General features: G+C 48.8%; 1 long non-coding RNA gene across 1 annotated transcript; it reads right to left on the bottom strand.

Moving 5' to 3' along the window:
• Nucleotides 1-2,422: 2,422 nt before the first annotated feature.
• Nucleotides 2,423-16,575, bottom strand: LOC149872915 (uncharacterized). The gene is made up of 3 exons (XR_016440787.1): nucleotides 15,390-16,575; nucleotides 15,097-15,206; nucleotides 2,423-6,320 (listed from the first exon to the last, which is right to left on the bottom strand). It is a non-coding gene; the product is annotated as an uncharacterized LOC149872915 (long non-coding RNA).
• Nucleotides 16,576-18,842: the final 2,267 nt, after the last annotated feature.

Genomic DNA, 18,842 nt, shown 5'->3' with positions numbered 1-18,842 from the left:
GGCGCGCGAGGCTCCGCCCTTATTTGAATATTTAAGACCCGCGTGCCCCGCCCTCCTCCTTGTGGCCAATAGAAGCGAAGGAACATGGCTCCTGCTCGGTGGGTACAGGGCGCTGCGGGGAGGGACGTGAGGTAGATGACGGGGTCTTTAGGGTGTTAGCTGCTCTGGGTCAGGTATCCAGGTTGTAGTCGTATTAGTCTAGAGGAAAAGGTAATCAAGACTGCTAGTAGAGATGATATCTTTTATTAGATCAACAAGATTTGTGCAAAAAAACCCCCTTTAATTGTAAGCTTTTTGCAAATTTTTTTTGCAATATTCTTGCTGGTCTGATAAAAGATATCATTTCTACTACCAGTCCTAATTGCCTTTTAAACTGCCCTGAGGAACTGGGACAGTGCCAGCCCAGTGACCCCTCCCAGCACTCACTGGGGGGCTTCCCCCATCTCAGGGCTCCTGCAGGAGGTCTCCCTGCCCCTGTTCCTCAGGAGCAAAGAACAGTTAAAAGCTAAAAGGCTGCAAGAGTGGGGTGCAGAGGAGCCAGGCACTGCCCAACAGCCTGGACACAGTGCCACAGGCAGGGGCCGCACAGTATCCCCTCCCTGCAGTGTCCCCATCCCCCTGTTAGGGGAAATATTATGAGCACTAAGGTGGTTTTCCTACTAGCAGTGGAAAACCACTTTCTTGGCAGAGGTAGTACCCTGACAGAGGTAATGTCTAGGTAGCCTCCCACTTTCACTTCCAGTGGGAAGATTTTGGCTATATACTGACTTTATGGAAATCTCCCTAGCTTGCTCCTGCAGACCTACAGTTGAAGGCAAGCAAAACTTAGGGGACATCCAAACACTAGCCTCTGGGCTTGGGCCTACACATAGGAAGCCTGCTAAAATATTTGGAAGCATCTAAAGCCCCAGGCTGGGGTGGAGGATATTTGCTGGTAGCAGAGCCACATATGGTTCTTGAATGACTCACGGATTTGGGATTGATTTGACTTGGGGACTTTTCCTTTAAAAAAAAAAAAAAAAAAAAAAAAAGTGCCCTATCCCCCTCAGCATTTGAGGCTTGTGGCTGTGGGGACTGGAGGAGGTACCTCCACTGTATGGGCAAGGCAAGCTGCCATCTCCTGGGGGAATTGCCCCATCTCTGAAGCCTGTTAAATTATCCCCAGCAGGCACAAGTGTTCCCTGTGCCTTCCACAAATAGTGGCCCCTTCCTGTGTGTTGGGGTGAGTCCCCTCCGCCACATGACATCTATTTATTTTATTTTCTTATACTAAAGAAGAATAAGAGCCCCCCTCTCTGGAAAAAGACAAGTCAAAATCTCTGTCATATTTTCAATACTGTAAGGTACCTTTATAAAGTCTAGTGAAAGCTGGGAAGTTAGTCGCTGCAATAGTGCGTCACTATCAAGGTTGCCAACCCAACAACATTTTTTTTTGCTGACTGTCTGCAAGCTTTTTAGTGATGGCCAGACTTTTTACTGAAACATGTTTTACATAATATAAATGAAACCCTGCTGGCAGGTGCCAGTTAGAAGATCCAAGTTAACACTTAGGGGTTTTAACTTCAACTGTAGGGGAAAAAGCGACATAAAAAGAGTTGTCAATAAAAAGTTTGCATCAAGAACATTTTTCTTGGGTTGCCGACCCTGATCGACTGCAGCAATGGTTTTGTATAGTGCCTTCCCCTCCCAACCAAGAGCCCACTACTCACTACCCCACCTTGATGCCCCTGACTTCACTCAGCTCCATGCTTTCTCAACTCCCCTCCATCTCCCCATTCCAGCACGGATGTCCAAAGAAGTCTTCCTGCAACCCAGCGGTATTACAGGCAGCCTTCACTGCAGCACGTAGTTAAGAGAATGCTTTCTGCAGGGTGCTGTGCTCTGTCAGAGCTTCAATCAAGCTGCCGCTGCAGCTGCTTAGTGTTTTTACTGATGGCTGATTCATTACTGCATCCAGTTTTGGGCTCCACAATTCAAAAAGGATGTGGAGAAGCTTGAGAGAGTCCAGAGGAGAGCCACGCACATGATCAGAGGTCAGGAAAAACAGATCTTACAATGATAGGCTGAGAGACATAGGACTCTTTAGCCTGGAAAAGCGTAGGCTCGGGTGATCTCATGGCCACCTATAAGTTTATCGGGGTGACCACCAGGATCTGGGGGAACGTTTGTTCACCAGAGCGCCCCAAGGGATGACGAGGTCGAACGGTCACAAACTCCTGCAAGACCGTTTCAGGCTGGACATAAAGAAGAATTTCTTTACTGTCTGAGCCCCCAAGGTCTGGAACAGTCTGCCAGCGGAGGTGGTTCAAGCACCTACATTGAACACCTTCAAGAGTAAATTGGATGCTTATCTTGCTGGGATCCTATGACCCCAGCTGACTTCCTGCCCTTTGGGCAGGGGGCTGGACTCAATGATCTCCCAAGGTCCCTTCCAGCCCTAATGTCTATGAAATCTATGAAATGTATTTGTTTATTTATTTTTACCAACTTTACTGCATCTTCCTCAGTGTTCCATCAATTTGTATATAAAACACTTTGGCTTTATATACATCATTTGCTACACCACAATTAGCATGCATGTATATTTGGACCAACTAAGTCACAGTGGAATGTTCTCCTGATAATTAGCTTAAGAGGTACAGATCTATGCTGTCCATAGCACCTGCCAAACCAGCTAATGTTCCCAAAGCATTGAACTCTGTAGCTATTCTTGGTGCAGTAAGAAATAGGATCAACCATTCCATTTTGAAGACTTATCTTCTGTTTGGCAATGAGGGCAAAGCAAAAATTTGACTTTTCTCTCTAAAAGAGTTGAAATTCATCAGCTACTTTTAATTAAATCACTCAGGCAAATGTCTTCTTCACTACAAGTCCAGTCCACCTGCAGATCAAACTTATCCTATACACTGAATGAAGTTGGGTCTTCTGTACTTCTGTCTGGTTCCTTGTCCCAATCATTTCCCCCCAGAGCTCCAGGCCAGTTCTGAGCCCATCTGTATTAGAATTCTCTTCCATGATTCTTACACCCAGCCAGATGGTTTCCATCAACATAGGAGAGGGAAGGCTTCCAACTCTGTTTCCAAGCTTTAAACCCAAATAACCCACAGAAGACATAAGGTGTAATTGCTGGGGAGGCTCCTTAATGGGAACACAATATAGTTGGGGTATTTAGCTGCTAAAGTGCCTTTGGTAAGCACGTATGAATGGTGAAAGATTTAAACCTTGGTCCCAAATTTGGCCATCGCACAGGAAAGGCAGAGGCATACCACTGACGCATACTTTTCCCTCCCCCCACCAAGTTTCAAACCTTTGAAGAGAGTGCAAGAGCTTTTCAGAGAAAAGGACATCTACACACACACACACACACACACACACACACCCAACCATCTATTATATTAATCAAAGGTAAAATAATATTCCCCCAATAATATTCCTGAACCATTTGGAAAATATCAGTCAAAGATCTTCAGCTAGAGGCAGAGGCAGATCTTCCATATCTTCATAGATGTATTATACTCAGACTAGGGTTTTTTTTGTAAGATCTCACTTCTTCGTGTGTGTTAAAAAACACATTTAAGATATGTTAGATTTTTTTATATTAGAATTCACATAGCTTATTACAGCTTCACAGTCCAGATCATATAATTTCAAAGTTGACAGTGCAAAAGGTAGAAAAGTTAGAGTTGACGTCAGTTATTCAAAAGGAATGGTTGGGCAAATTATCTTTGTTCTGATATATTCCATATCATAAGTTTAGGCAGTTTACCCATTTAAATGTTTTGAGATGAGGTCTGTAGCAGGTTATTGCTTAGCTAAAACAGTCAACTTAAGTCTCTCACACCAGATGTTTATTTCTAGGCATCCTTACTACACAGCAATCAATACAAACTAGTCCTCAATACATACCCATAACATAGTCCATACAGGACAACTTACAGTCCTGAGGTCTTTTCCCAGACCTCAAGAAGGTGCTGTCAGCTTTGTGCTACTCTCTCAGCACTGCAGTGCAGTCTCCCTTCTCTCACTCATGTGAGTTCCCTCTCCTGCCTTTCATAGTGCTGCTGTCTTTTGCCAGACCCTGGGAGAACCCTTGGTTCAGTTCTACCACTGCTAGCCAAGCACCTGCACCCCTCCCCCAGCTCCTCCCTCCCCCTCCCCTAGGAACCTTTAACTTCCTGTGGCCATCTAATCATCCTCTGCAGCTTGTCCAGTTCTCCTAAGCAGCCTGCAATCACTCCTGACTGCCTGCAGTTGGCTGTAGTCTCCCGTAAGCCTGCAAACACCTCCAGCCTGCAGTGTGCATTCTGCTACAGCCTTTGCAAGCCAGCATGCTATAAGGTCATTATTAATATTTTGTTTTTTTAATTTGCATGGGTTAAATTTCCTTTGTATGGAGTTAATCTTTCAACCTACAGTATCATAGAACAGGATCCATGTTAGATTTTATTTGACGCTGAATCTAAGCAATTGTAATACACTCAGTAGATGTCCAGGTTGGGACACTAATCTTTTACAGTGAGCTATTCAAGAATCAATTCTAAATTCTCTTGGATGCAAGACAGAACAGGCTACAGAAGGGACCTGCTACAAAAGCCCTTACTTGCTCTTATGTAGAAGCAGAAGTTCTCATCAAGGCTAGTGTTTGCGTTATCTCAGAGCTCAGGAAAAGGCAGGGAGATGGGGTGGAGCAGCTGCAGCTGTGCATTGCACTTTAAGCTCCACTGCCCCAAGAGCCACGCAATGCCATATGTGTCCTACCACTAAGCAGGCAGGGGGTGCGGCACAGGTGCAGCAGGGAGCAAAGTGCTTGGGCTTCTGTCACACTGATCGCATAAGAGTGAATTTACCTTACCTTTAACACATGTTTTATATAAAAAGGGTCATTGCATAAGAGTGAATTTTCACATACAGAACCTGCATAAAGTGAGGGAAATCTGTATCTCATAATGACGCTAGGGCCAGTTTTGCTTTCACTGAAATCAGTAGGAATGTAGCTATTGGTTGCCATGGAAACAGGATCAGATCTCGAGATACCAAAGGAAAATGTCTCATTTCAGGGTCCCCTAAATTTGATGGAGGATAATGCACTTGTTATTAATCTCTAGTCGGCAGCTGAGTCACCTTTAAGCATCTCTGTGATGTTGCTCTCTCAAAGGTGACTCTACCAGCTTTCTGTTACTGAAAGCCATAAGCTGTGAAATAAAAAATATAGATGAGCATATAAAGCTCTACAGCAGCTGCCTGTGCCTTTGGTTTTGCTCATGGGTGACCGGTGCCTCCTGAGTTAGGGGGGCACTTGCCCCCAGTCAGCGACCAGGGGAGGGAATCCACCTGCAGCTGATCACAGCAACCGGGAGGAGGGTCCCTCACAGCTGATAACACCAACTTCCAGGCGTGCCACTGGCAATCATGGGCCAGCGCAATGAGCCATGGGGGGAAAGCCTCCCCCACCCCAGTCAGCACAATCGGCCACAGGGGGACCGCAGAGATCACTTCTCCTGCTGCTTCCACTCCCCAGCCAGCACTCTGAGGGGAGCACTAACAAGGGGGCTGAGTAAGCCCAGGCCCAGAAGGTTATAAAAGGAGACTCACCATGTGACCAGGAACTGCAGATAGGGGAAGCAGTTCATGGTAGTAGCATAGCCCAAGGGTTTTCAACCTTTTTTAAGGAGTGGATGTGGAGCAGGGAGGTGGTGGCAGCTGGACACAGAGTGGAGCAGAGTGGGTGGCAGTGGCTGGACATGGAGTAGGGGGCTGGCGGTAGCCAGATGCAGAGTGAGGGGGGCAGTGGCAGCCAGATGCAGAGTGAGGGGTGAGGCTTATACATGGTGGCAGTGGCAGCTGCTGCGTGTGAGCTCCCTTGCACTGTCTCTAGCATAGAGTGGAGCCACTGCACGTACCCACCCGCACGTACCCCCTAGCCCCTTTCCAAGAACCCTCAGGGGTACACATACCCCCAGCTGACAACCCCTGGCATAGCCAATTACCATACAATGGTGGGGACGCATCATACCCCATGGCCTCCCTCCTCAGCTCCAGCTGGTGCTCCCTTCCCTGGCACCATTGAGGCCTCCACCTAGACAAAACCCATGGTTCTGGCCTCCACTCAGGTGGAGCCCCTGGTTCTGGGCTGCAGGGGCTGCCTGGCACGGCTGCCAGTAACTGGGAATGGGGGCAAGGTCACCCTGACCTGTGGTGTATACTCCTTAGTGAAGTCCCTGGAGTCCCAGGTGACTGAGCTCCAGGCCCAGGTAGGCAGACTTCATGCCATCAGAGCCCATGAGCAGGAGACTGATGACTTCTACAGTCAGGTTCTTCTCCTGAAGAACAAAGAGAGAAGAGCACAGATGCCCAACTACGTGAAGAGGGACAACAGGAAGATCAACTGGGAGCTGCACCCGGAGGATGCTTGGAAAGAGGAGTTAGACCTAGAATTCTTAAAACAGATCTTTAAAGGCAGTATGCTCAAAGGACCTAGTTGTCATGGGTGACCTAAATTACCCAGACATCTGCTGGGAGGAGCAGTCAGCCAGGTCTTCCCATTCACGTAGGTTCCTAACCTGCATACAGGACCTGCACCGAACACAGGAGATATGCACTCCCACTAGGGGAAATGCTGTACTTGACTTGGTGCTGACCACGGGGTGGGGGAACCAGAGGTGTGGGATCTATGGTACAAGGTCACCTAGGGGATAGTGACTACCAGTTGATAGGATTCACTATCTGGCAAAAGGTGGGAAAAACAACTAGTAGGGCAGAAGTGCTAGACTTATGGAAGGCCAACTTCAATGAGATCAGGAGATTAATTAAGATGGGACTGAAGGGTAATCACATCTGTGAGCTGGCAGGCCTAGAAGGGTGGGAGTTCCTCAAGAGACTGATCCTGCAGGCACATAGGGGCACCATCCCAGTTCACACAAAGGGAGGCAAAAGAGCCAAAAAACCTTTTTGGCTGAACAGGGAAATTCAGGAGAACATTCAGAGGAAAAGACAGGCTTACAGGTTGTGGAAGCAGGAGGTGGCCATTAGGGCTGCGTGAAATTTTGCCGGCCATTTCATTCCGACACTGTTTCAACCAATTTCGAGGTCGAAACAGCAAAATTGGAACAAAACAAAGGCCGTCGAAATAGCCTCGAAACAAAACAAGGCTGGTCGAACTGTTTCAAAAGTCGAAACGTTCGACTTTCCATCCCGAAGCTAGATCATGCCAGGGCCAGGAGGCAGCCCAGGAGGGCTGTTTCCCAGTGCCCCGCGCTAGATCGCATGCTCCCAATCCAGTGCAGGGCATGGGGAAGCATCCCCACGGGGCTGCCTCCCGCCCCGGCATGATATAGCCCAGGGCACCAGGAAGCAGCCCAACTGGTGTGATCTAGCAGAGGGCATGGGAAAGCATCCCTAGTGGGCTGCCTTCTGCTCCTGGTGCGATCTAGCATGGGACACCGGGAAGCAGCCCCACCAGGCTGCATCCCGCCCCCAGCGTGATCTAGGACAGGACACCAGGAAGCAGCCTGGCTGGACTGCCTCCCAGCCCCAGCACAATCTAGCATGGGGCACTGGGAAGCAGCCCAGCTGGGCTGACTTCCCATCCCCAGCAAAACTTGAAGCAGTGTCAAAACAACCTTCTGTGTCAATGGAACCGAACAGCTGTTTCAACTCGAAATTAAATTTGAGATGAAAACACTGTGCCCTCAAACCATCAAAACACAAGGTGAAATGGAGCAGTGCTGTTTCGCACAACCCTAGTGGCCACCAAGGAACAGTATACCTGCTTGGCTCAAGTTTGTAAAGAAGCAGTGAGGAAGGCCAAAGCACATACTGAACTTAAGCTGGCAACAAAGATTAAGAGTAACAAAAAGTCCTTCTTTAAGCACATAGGGAGCAAGAAGCAGGCACAGGGTAACACAGGGCCTCTACAGAATGGCCTAGGTCAACTCGTAAGAGACAGGATGGATAAAGTGGAGCTTGTAGATGACTTCTTTGCATGTGTGTTCCTGGACATGGATACAAACACACCTCCCAGTAAGATTTAGTGTGGCGTGAGAGAAATACCAATCCACCTACAGTTAGCACTGACCTAGTGAAGGGGCACTTGGAGGGGTTGGACATGTTTAAGTTGGCAGGTCCCGATGATCGTCACCCAAATGTACTAAAGGAATTGACTGATGTCATAGCAAAACTACTGGCGCAATTGTTTGAGTGCTCATGGCACTCAGGACAGGTCCCAGAAGACTGGAAAAGGGCCAATGTGGTCCCTATTTTCAAGATGGGGAGGAAGGAGGACCCAGGTAATTATAGGCCAGTTAGCCTCATCTCTATTCTTGGTGAGACGTTAGAAAAAATCATAAAGGATCACGTATGTGAGGGGCTAATGGGTAATACAATGTTAAGGGGAAACCAGGATGGGTTTATAGCAGGCAGATCCTGCCTGACTAACCTGGTCTCTTTTTATGACCAGGTCACAAAGTGCTTAGATGCAGGGGTGGAGATAGATGTTATTTACCTGGACTTTAAAAAGGCTTTCGACACGGTGTTGCACCCAATTCTTACAAGCAAACTGAGTAGCTGTAATGTGGATTTTTTCACAGTAAGGTGGGTGAAAAACTGGCTTATGGGACATACCCAGAGAGTGGTGGTAGACGGGGCAGTTTCTCCCTGGGGGGATGTGGGCAGTGGTGTCCCCCAGGGCTCTGTCCTTGGACCAGTGCTGTTCAAGATCTTCATCAGTGATTTGGATGATGGGGTTGAAAGCACTCTGTCCAAATTCACAGATGACACCAAGCTATGGGGTACGGTTAACATACTGGAGGACAGGGAGCAAATCTAGGCAGATTTGGATAGACTGGGGAAGTGGGCGGATCAGAATAGAATGCAGTTTAACAAGGATAAGTGCAAGGTGCTGCACCTGGGGGGAAACAATCTCCAATACACCTATAGACTGGGAGTACCATTCTGAGTACCACAGCAGTGGAAAGGTATCTCAGAGTCTTAGTCGACGCAAAGATGAACATGAGTCACCAATGTTACGAGGTAATAAGTAAGGCAAACCGCACTCTTTCTTGCATTAGTAGGTGCATCACAAACAGGTCTAGGGAGGTGATACTTCCCCTCTCTGCGGTATTGGTCAGGCTGCAGATGAAGTACTGTGCCCAAAACTGGATGCAGTACTCCAAGAGGGATATGGATAACCTTGAAAGGATTCAGAGAAGGGCTACTTGTATGGTTAAGGGCCTGCGGGTAAGATCCTATGAAGACAGACTGGGCACCTGAATCTCTTCAGCCTCCACAAGAGAAGGCTGAGAGGTGATCTTGTAATTGTCTACAAACTCATCCGGGGGGGGAGGAAGGGGTGTCAGCAGGCAATAGGGGATACTCTGTTTACCAGGGTGCCCCTCGTGGCTACTAGAAATAACAGTCACAAACTAAAGGAGAGTAGGTTTAGACTGGCTATCAGGAAGAAATTCTTTATGGTGAGGGTTGCCAAAATATGGAATGGACTTCCAAGGAAGGTGGTGCTTTCTTCTACCTTGGAGGTGTTTAAGAAGAGATTAGACGAGCACCTAGCTGATGTTATTTAACCCCAGTGCTCTTTCCTGTCTAGAGCAGGGGGTTGGACTCAATGATCTACAAGGTCCCTCCCAACTCTAGAAATCTATGAAATCTTTGATAGTCATCTCAGGTCCCAAGACACGCAGCACCAGGGGCACTCCTCCCTTGGAACTGAGCAACAGGTACACACCTCTCACACCACCAGAAGGGACTTCAGCAGAATCACTGGATTTGGAGGGAGCTAGCTGCCACACCTAAGAAGAGATGCAGGGTGGTCATAGTAGGCGACTCCCTCTTGAGAGGGACAGAAGGAGCGATCTGCTACTCCATCCCCCTGGCCCATGAGGTCTGCTGCCTCCTAGGGGCCTGTATCTGGGATGTGACAGAGATGATTCCTGAACTCATCTGGCCTTCCAACCACTACACCATGCTCCTCATACATGTGGGCACAAATGACATAGCTCAGAGCAATCCAGGTCTCTCGGGGCTGGACTTAAAGGGTTGGGAGTGCAGGTAGTTTTCTCCTCTGTCCTCCCAGTTGCAGGCTGCGGGCCTAGGAGAGATGGATGTATCGAAGAGGTGAACCAAAGGCTCCAGTGATGGTGCTACTGAGAGGATTTTAGCTTCCTGGAGCACAGCATGCACTTCAGAGACATAGGTCTTTTGGGAAGGAATGGTATCCACCTCATGCTGAAGGGGAAGGCTCTTTTCTCGGCAAGGTTGGCAGACTTCCTTGACAAAGTTTTAAACTAAAATCATTGGGGGATGAGGGAACAACAAGTGGAGCAAGACCAGGGGCTAACAAACAAACAACCATTGCAACAGGAAATGACAGGAAGGACACTACAGCATAACCTGAGGGAATGGAGCTCCCTCAATATGACAGGAAACCAAGGACCTCCAGCGGAGGGCTCAAATACCTGTACATAAATGCCAGGAGCATGGGGAACAAACAGGAGGAACTGGCCCTCCTGCTTTCCAGCAGGAACTATGATATCATAGGGGTAACAGAGACCTGGTGGGACTCTACCCACGATTGGACTGTAGCTATAAAGGGCTACACCCTGCATAGGAGGGATCACATAGGGAAAAGGGTGGAGGTTTAGCTCTATATGTAAAAAAGCAGTACACCTCCTTGGAAGCTGAAATTGGTACTAAGGGTGGGCAACTTAGGTAAAAATACAGAGGGGACACAGCAGAAGGGGCGTAACTGTAGGAATACATTACAGACCTCTGAATCAAGGTGAGGAGCTAGATCTGGAATTCTTCAGAGAACTAGAAGAGGCTATGAGAGCACAGGATATGGTCGTTATGGGTGACTTTAACTACCCAGACATCTCCTGGGAAAAACACTTGGCCAGATCTGACAGGTCACATAGATTCCTGACTTGTATCAATGAGCTCTACCTGTCTCAAGAAGTATACGGGCCAGAGAAAATGCAATTCTAGATTTAGTATTGGCCAAGAGGGATGACCTGGTGAGCGATCTGAAGATAGAGGATAAACTAGGTGACAGTGACCATGACACTATCACTTTCACTGTCCATTGTAGGGCTGAGAAATCTGCCAGTAAGGTACAAATTCTTGATTTTAAAAAAGATGACTTCAGTAAGCTAAGGGCTTTAGTATGTAATGCCCTACAGGATCGTGGACTGCAGGGAAAGAGTGTGGATGAAAAATGTCGTTCCTCAAGGATACGATTCTCAGTGTACAGAAGTTGTCCATGGCTGTACACAAAAAAAGTAGCACTTGGCTCAAGGGAAGTTGCAGATCTTCTGAAAAAGAAAAGGGAGGCTTACCAATGATGGAAGCTAGGAATAGAACCCAAGGAGAGCTACATAAAATTGGCCCACACCTGTAGGGGTAGATTAGAAAAGCAAAGGCAGTGACTGAATTCAGGTTAGCAACCAAAATCAAGAACAATTAGAAGTCCTGCTATAGGTACATAGGTTAAAGGAGGAAAAGCAGTGAAAAATGTGGGACCACTGCTCAGTGCATCTGGACATCTGATCACTGACACTGAGGAAAAAAACTGAACTCCTAGATGTGTACTTTGCACCTGTATTCCACCAGTCTAAGAGTGATAGCCTACCGAATGCAAATATGATGCAGGGTAGTCACAGTAGGGATGATCACCAACCAACAGTCAACAGCTAGAGAGGCTGGATATCTGTGAGTCAGCAGGACCAGATGAGCTCCATCTGAGAGTGCTGAACGAATTAGCCAAAGTCATCGCAGGATTGCTAGCGAACCTCTTTGAGAATTCGTGGCACTCAGGAGCGGTCCCAGAAGACTGGAATAGGGCCAATGTTGTGCCCATCTTCAAGAAGGGGAGGAGAGAGGACCTAGGGAACTACAGGCTAATCAACCTGACCTCAATCCCAGGAAAAATCTTGGAAAAATTTCTCAAGGCCTCCATATGCAATAAGCTAGTAGAAGGCAAAATTCTGAATGACAGCCAGCATGGCTTTGTCATGGGTAGGTTATATCTGACTAACTTCATCTCCTTCTACAACCAAGTTACTCACCACCTGAATACGGGAGATGAGGTTGACATTATAGAATCACAGAATCATAGAAGTCGGGTCGGAAGGGACCTTATAGATCTTCAAGTCTGACCCCCTTCCAGGGCAGGAGAAAAAAAACTGGGCTCAAATGATCCCAGCTAGGTAGGCATCAAGCCTCCTCTTAAAGACCCCCAGGCTAGGAGCCAGCACCACTTCCCTTGGAAGCTGGTTCCAGATCCTAGCCGCCCCAACTGTGAAGTAGTTCTTATGGATGTCTAATCTAAACCTACTCTCCAACAACTTGTGGCTGTTATTCCTTCTTATGCCAGGGGGCGCTAGGGGAAAAAAGGTCTCTCCCAAACCCTTCTGGTCCCCCCTAGTGAGTTTATAGACTGTCACCGGGTCCCCCTTCAGCCTTCTCTTGTGAAGGCTGAACAGGTTCAGGTCCCGCAGTCTCTCATTGTAGGGTCTGCCCTGTAGTCCCCGGATCATGCTGGTGGCCCTCCTCTGGACCCTCTCAATGTTGTCCACATCCCTCCTGAAGTGGGGCGCACAGAACTGGACACAGTACTCCAGCTGTGGCCTGACCAGTGTTGCATAGAGAGGGAGGATCACCTCCTTGGCCCTGCTAGAGATGCACCTCTGGATGCACGACAAGGTCCGGTTAGCCCTGCCAACTGTGACCTCAAATTGTTGGCCCGTGTTCATCTTGGAGTCAATAATGACTCCAAGATCCCTTTCTGCCTCCGTGCTCTCAAGAAGGGAGTTTCCCATCTTATAAGTGTGCTGCTGGTTACTACTGCCCAAGTGCAGTACCCTGCACTTGTCAGTGTTGAAGCACATCCTGTTTTTACTAGCCCACCCCTGTAACCTATCCAAGTCTTGCTGCAGTCTTCCCCTCCCTACTAGTGTGCTGATAAAGAGATTGAACAGCGCAGGCCCAAGGACCAAGCCCTGGGGGGACTCCGCTGCCCACTTCTTCCCAGGTTGAATACGACCCATCCACCACCACCCTCTGAGCGCGACCCTTCAGCCAATCTGCAATCCATCTGACTGTGTAGGCATCAGTGCCACAGTCACCCAATTTCTTAATGAGGATGGGGTGGGAGATGGTGTCAAAGGCCTTGCTGAAGTCCAGAAAGACTACATCCAGGGCAACACCTGCATCCAAGGCTTTTGTGACTTGATCATAAAAGGCAATCAGGTTGGTCTGCTGGTTGCCCTTGAGCACCATCTCTGAGGCCGGCCCATCACAGATGTGCTCCATGATGATCTTCTCAAAGAGTTTCCCTAGGATTGAGGTAAGACTGATGGGCCTATAGTTGCCTGGGTCCTCCCTCCTCTCTTTTTTAAAGATGGGGACCACGTTGGCTACCTTCCAATCATCAGGCACCTGGCCCGAGCACCACAAGTGCTCATAAAGCCGTGCCAAGAGCCCTGCAATAACTCCTGCTAGCTCCCTCAACGCCCTGGGGTGGAGAGAATCTGGACCCACTGATCTGAACACGTCCAGCCCCTCCAGAAACTCTCTAACCCAGTTCTCCCCAACCTGAGGTCTGGAGGTGTTCCCCTCGAGTCTGTCTTGCATCACAGTGGGGAAGTCCCAGTCCCTGCCCAAGAAAACAGAGGTGAAGAATTGGTTAAAGAGGTCTGATTTCTCCTCTGGCGCAACCACCAGATTGCCCAGAGGATCTTGCAGGGGCCCTACATTTCCTGGTGCTTTCTTCATCCTCCCTGTGTATCTGAAAAAGGACTTTTTGTTATCCTTGATTTTGGACGCAAGTCCTAGCTCCATGTCCGCCTTAGCTTTCCTGACAGCCCCCCACAGGCCCAAGCACAGGAGGTATACTCCTCTTTGGAGATGGCACCCCCCTTCCACCGGTTGTACATTGCCTTTTTGACAATCAGGCATTCCCGGACGCCCTTGGTGAGCCACGAGGGCTTTTGGGCAGTTCTGCCCCACTTGCTTTTTGTTGGGATGGTCACCCCTTGGGCCCTGAGTATTGTCTCCTTAAGGAACAACCACTCATCTTGGGCACTGAGTTCCCCTGCCCTTGAGAACCCCAGTGCCTCTCCCACTAATCTCCTCAACTTGTTGAAGTTGGTGTCTTGAAGTCTAGGGCTACTGCCTTGCTGCTGGCCCTTGATACCCTGCGCTGGAGGGTAAACTCCAGCAAGGGATGATCGCTATCACCTAGGTGGTCAAGGACCTGGAGGCCCCTTACCAGGTCGTCGCCTGTGGCCAGGACCAGGTCCAACAGGGCATTTCCTCTGGTGGGACTGTGCACCTCCTGAGTTAATTGGAGGTCCTGTATCTCGCCAGGAACCTCCTGGAATGGTCCGACCTGGCTGATTGTTCCTCCCAGCAGATGTCCGGGTAATTGAAGTCACCCATGACAACTACATCCCTTGCCTTAAGTGCCTCTGCAAGCTGGCCTGAAAATTCCCGGTCCAGCTCCCCTTGGTTGGGGGGTCTGTAGTAGACCCCCACTATTAAATCCCTCTCCCCATGGCCCCCTTGAATCTTGACCCAGAGCACTTCAGCTTGCCCCTCCTCTGACCCCATTTTGCTGGCAGAGGATATGTATTGTTCCTTGACATAGTAACCTATCCAAGTCTTGCTGCAGTCTTTCCCTCCCTACTAGTGTGCTGATAAAGAGATTGTACAGTGCGGGCCGAAGGACTGAGCCCTGGGGGACTCTGCTGCCCATTTCTCCCCAGGTCGAATATCACCCATCCACCACCACCCTCTGAGTGCGACACTTCAGCCAATCTGCAATCCATCTGCACGCCCTCCTTTCCTTCCTTCTCTATCCTGCCTGTAAAGCCTATAGCCCCTAATGCTAACTGCCCAGTCATGGGATGAATCCCACCAAGTTTCTGTTAACTCTATTATGTCTGGGTCTGAACTGGCTATTCTGAGGGCAAGTTCCTCCTGCTTATTCCCCATACTACGAGCATTGGTATATAGGCATTTAAGGCCCTGCCTAGCTGCGTGTGCCACCCCCCAATTTGGGAGACTGTCTGGACCCCTGTTTCTTACCTGGGCACTTGTAGCATTTGTTATCTGTCTTGTTCAGGTGGTGTCTCATCTTCCTGCAGCCCCCTTCCCCGGCGATGCTGGTTTAAAACTCACTGTATGAGATCAGCCAACTTGGAAGAGAAGACACGCTTGCCTTTAGTAGAGAGGTGAACCTCATTCCACCCCAGAAAGCCCCACGCCCGAAAGCATGGGTCATTATCAAAGAACCCAAGGCCTGTCTGGCGGCACCAACTGCATAAACACCGGTTGACCTTGCCAATGCAGGCCTTGTGTCGCTGTCCCCACCTACTCACCGGAAGAAGAGAGGAGAATACCACCTGCGCCCCTGTCTCCTTAAGCTTGTCGCCCAGAGCCTTGAAATCCTTCATAATGTGGTCAGGGTTGCCTCTGGCTACGTCATTCGTCCCCATGTGGATAACAACCATGGGGTACTGGTCTGCAGGTCGGATGTAGGCCGGGATCCTCTCCGTGATGTCTCTAACCCGAGCCCCAGACATGAAGCAGACCTGTCGCGTCATGGGGTTAGGCCGACAGATGGGACCTTCCAGTCCTTGTAGGATGGAGTCTCCGATGACAAGGATGCGACGTTTCTTCCTGCTGGTGTTCGCTCTCTGCCCATTCTTTACCATGTGGGGAGTGGCATCATCCCCACCAGAGGCAGCTTCACTGTCTCTCTCCATCACAGCTGCCAGTGCATCGAACCTGTTCCCCAGGTGAACCTGGGGAGCTTCCACCACTCTAGGCCAAGCAGCTCTGGATTTGGACACCTTCTGCCACTCCTGTGTTGGATGCCAAGGCTGACATCACTTGGACTTTAGGAAGGCCTTTGACATGGTGTCCCACAAAGCTCTCAAGGTAAAACTAGGGGACTATGGGCTCAACAATTGAACGGTCAGATGGGTGGGAAACTGGTTGCAAGGTAGGACCCAGTCCAGTACAAATAGACAGATCTGTGTTCACCTGGAGGAAGGTAGCCAGTGGGGGTTTTCAACATCTACGTCAGTGGCTCCCAACCTTGGGTCATAACCCAAATCAGGGTTATGGGAGGTCCACCCCTCACTCCGCGCTTAGATTTCATAGACATTAGGGCTGGAAGGGACCTCAGAAGATCATCGAGTCCAGCCCCCTGCCCGCAGGGCAGGAAGTCAGCTGGGGTCATAGGATCCCAACAAGATAAGCATCCAATTTACTCTTGAAGGTGTTCAGTGTAGCTGCCTGAACCACCTCCGATGGCAGGCTGTTCAGACCTTGGAGGCTTGGACAGTAAAGAAGTTGTTCCTTACGTCCAGCCTGAAATGGTCTTGCAGTAGTTTATGACCGTTCGACCTCATCATCCCTTGGGGCGCTCTGGTGAACAAACATTCCCCCAGATACTGGTGGTCAAACCTGATAAACTTATAGGTGGCCATCAGATCATCCCTGAGCCTGCGCTTTTCCAGGCTAAAGAGCCCCATAGCTCTCAGCCTGTCATTGTACGTTCTGTTTTCCTGACCTCTGATCATGTGTGTGGCTCTTCTCTGGGCTCTCTTAAGCTTCTCCACATCCTTTTTGAATTGTGGAGCCTAAAACTGGACACAGTACTCCAGCTGCAGCCTCACCAAGGCCGAGTACAAGGGGAGACTGATGTCCCGGGATTTGCTTGAGAAGCATCTATGGATGCAAGCTAGCATTTTGGTCACTTTACTAGCTACAGCATCGCATTGCAGGCTCATGTTCATCTTGTGGTCAGTTATGACCCCCAAGTCTCTTTCTTCCATAGTGCTAGCCAGCCCTTCCTGCTTGTGGGGCTCTCCTGGCGCATGGTCCACGTGGCTCTCACTGCCACTGCTCCCAAAAATCCTGGCCAGTCCTGGGCTCTGCTGGTGCTGCTGGGCATGAGTGACTCAGGGGCCGGAGTCCTGTCCCAGGTTTAGAGTCATGGCAAAAAAAGGTTTGGAGTCACTGATCTACAACAGTGATCTGGATGTGGGGGTGAAAAGCACACTGGCAAAGTTTGCTGATGACACTAAGCTTTGGGTAAGTGCAGCCACCCCTCAGGGTAGACTGATGATCCAGGTGGACCTAAACAGATTAGTTAGATGGGTGGACCAGAACCAGATGCTGTTCAACACTGAGAAATGTAAAGTGCTCTATCTTGGGAGGAAAAATCTGCAACAAACGTACAGTTTTGGTGGTGCTATGCTAGCTAGCACCATATCTGAAAGGGACCTGGGGGTCATAATTAACCATAAAATGAATATGAACCATCAGTGTGATGCTATAGTTAGCAGAGGAAACAATACGCTGGCATGCATCAACCGATGCATCTCAAGCAAAATTAAGGAAGTTATTCTCCTGCTCTACTCAGCATTGGTGAGGCCACAGCTGGAGTACTATGTCCAGTTCTGGGTGCCGCACTTCAAGAAGGATGTGGAAAAGCTTGAGAGAGTCCAGAGAAGAGCCACTCATATGATTAGAGGTCAGAAGAGCAAGCCATATTGAGGAAAGGCTGACAAATATGGGTATGTTCAGCCTAGAAAAGAAGAGAATACTTTGGGGGGGATTTGGTGGCAGCTTACAAATATATCAGGGGATAGCTTCAGAGGCTAGGCGAACAACTATTCACCAAAGTGCCCCAAGGGAAAACCAGGAACAATGGTCAGAAACTCCTAGGAGGAGGTTTCAGACTGGATAAAAGAAAAAACTTCTTTACAGTTCATGTGACCAGACTCTGAAATAGCAGGGATGGTACAGGCACCTGCCTTGGAGATCTTCGAAATGAGACTGGACGCATACCTTACAGGGGTTATTTGACCCCAGAAGTCTTTCCTGCCTAGAGCAGGGGGGCTGGACCCAATGATCTCATGAGATCCCTCCCAGCCCTAAACTTCTGTGAATCTGTAAAAAAAAAAAAAAAAAAGGTTTTATCCTTAGTTGTTGCAACAGATAGTGACATTGGAAACTTTGTAGCAGCCAACAAACTATATGTGGGTTACACATACATATATTTTAAAGCTTTTGAGCTTTATATATATTTAAAAATATATATGTATATATAGTTTGGGGGTTTTTTGGTAAATCTGTGGGAAACCAGGACCACCAACCCCATCTAAATGACAATACAGACAGTCAGGTCTTTGTTTCCCCACTATATTTTCATCTGAAGAGAAAGAGTCAGAGCTGAAATAGCCTGGCTGGGACCTGCATCCCCACAGATGAGGACACACAGCATACAGCACACAGTGATACATGGCCACAAAAAAAAAAGTCTCCCAAGAAGTAGATATGAAGTGAAGCAAGTATTTCAGTGTTTTATCTATGCTAATTTAATTTATCAAAATATTTCCACCAATGAAAGCAATAGTGGGCATATCTATACAAGATGCTTTACTGTGCACTAGATTAATCTAGTACTCTGTAAAGCATCACAGTCAGCACATGCATGGGACCTACTGTGCATTCAGCTAATACACTATTTGCTATAACCAGGAAATACAGGTACTTGATTAATGGTGCATTAGCTACCGTGCAGTAGTGCATGTGTAGATGCTGACCAGGAACAAGTTGCTCCTGGTCACCCCAGGCAGCAGAAGTCCTGCTGCTGCCTTGCTAAACCCCAATGTGGGGGTGAGCTGTGCTGGCTGCAGAGGCAGCTGTCTCTGTGCCACATGGGGATTGGGACCTGTCCTGATCCCCATGTGGCCAGGAGAGCTCTCCCAGTAGCCAGGACTGTTGGGTCGCAGCCATGTGGAGATTAGCTCCCAGAT

The sequence above is a fragment of the Crocodylus siamensis genome, chromosome 1, assembly GCF_052110815.1.
Source record: "Crocodylus siamensis isolate JL-2025a chromosome 1, ASM5211081v1, whole genome shotgun sequence".
Classification (NCBI taxonomy): domain Eukaryota; kingdom Metazoa; phylum Chordata; order Crocodylia; family Crocodylidae; genus Crocodylus; species Crocodylus siamensis.
Note: the sequence above shows the minus strand (reverse complement) of the source record. Positions and strands in the feature narration are given on the sequence as shown.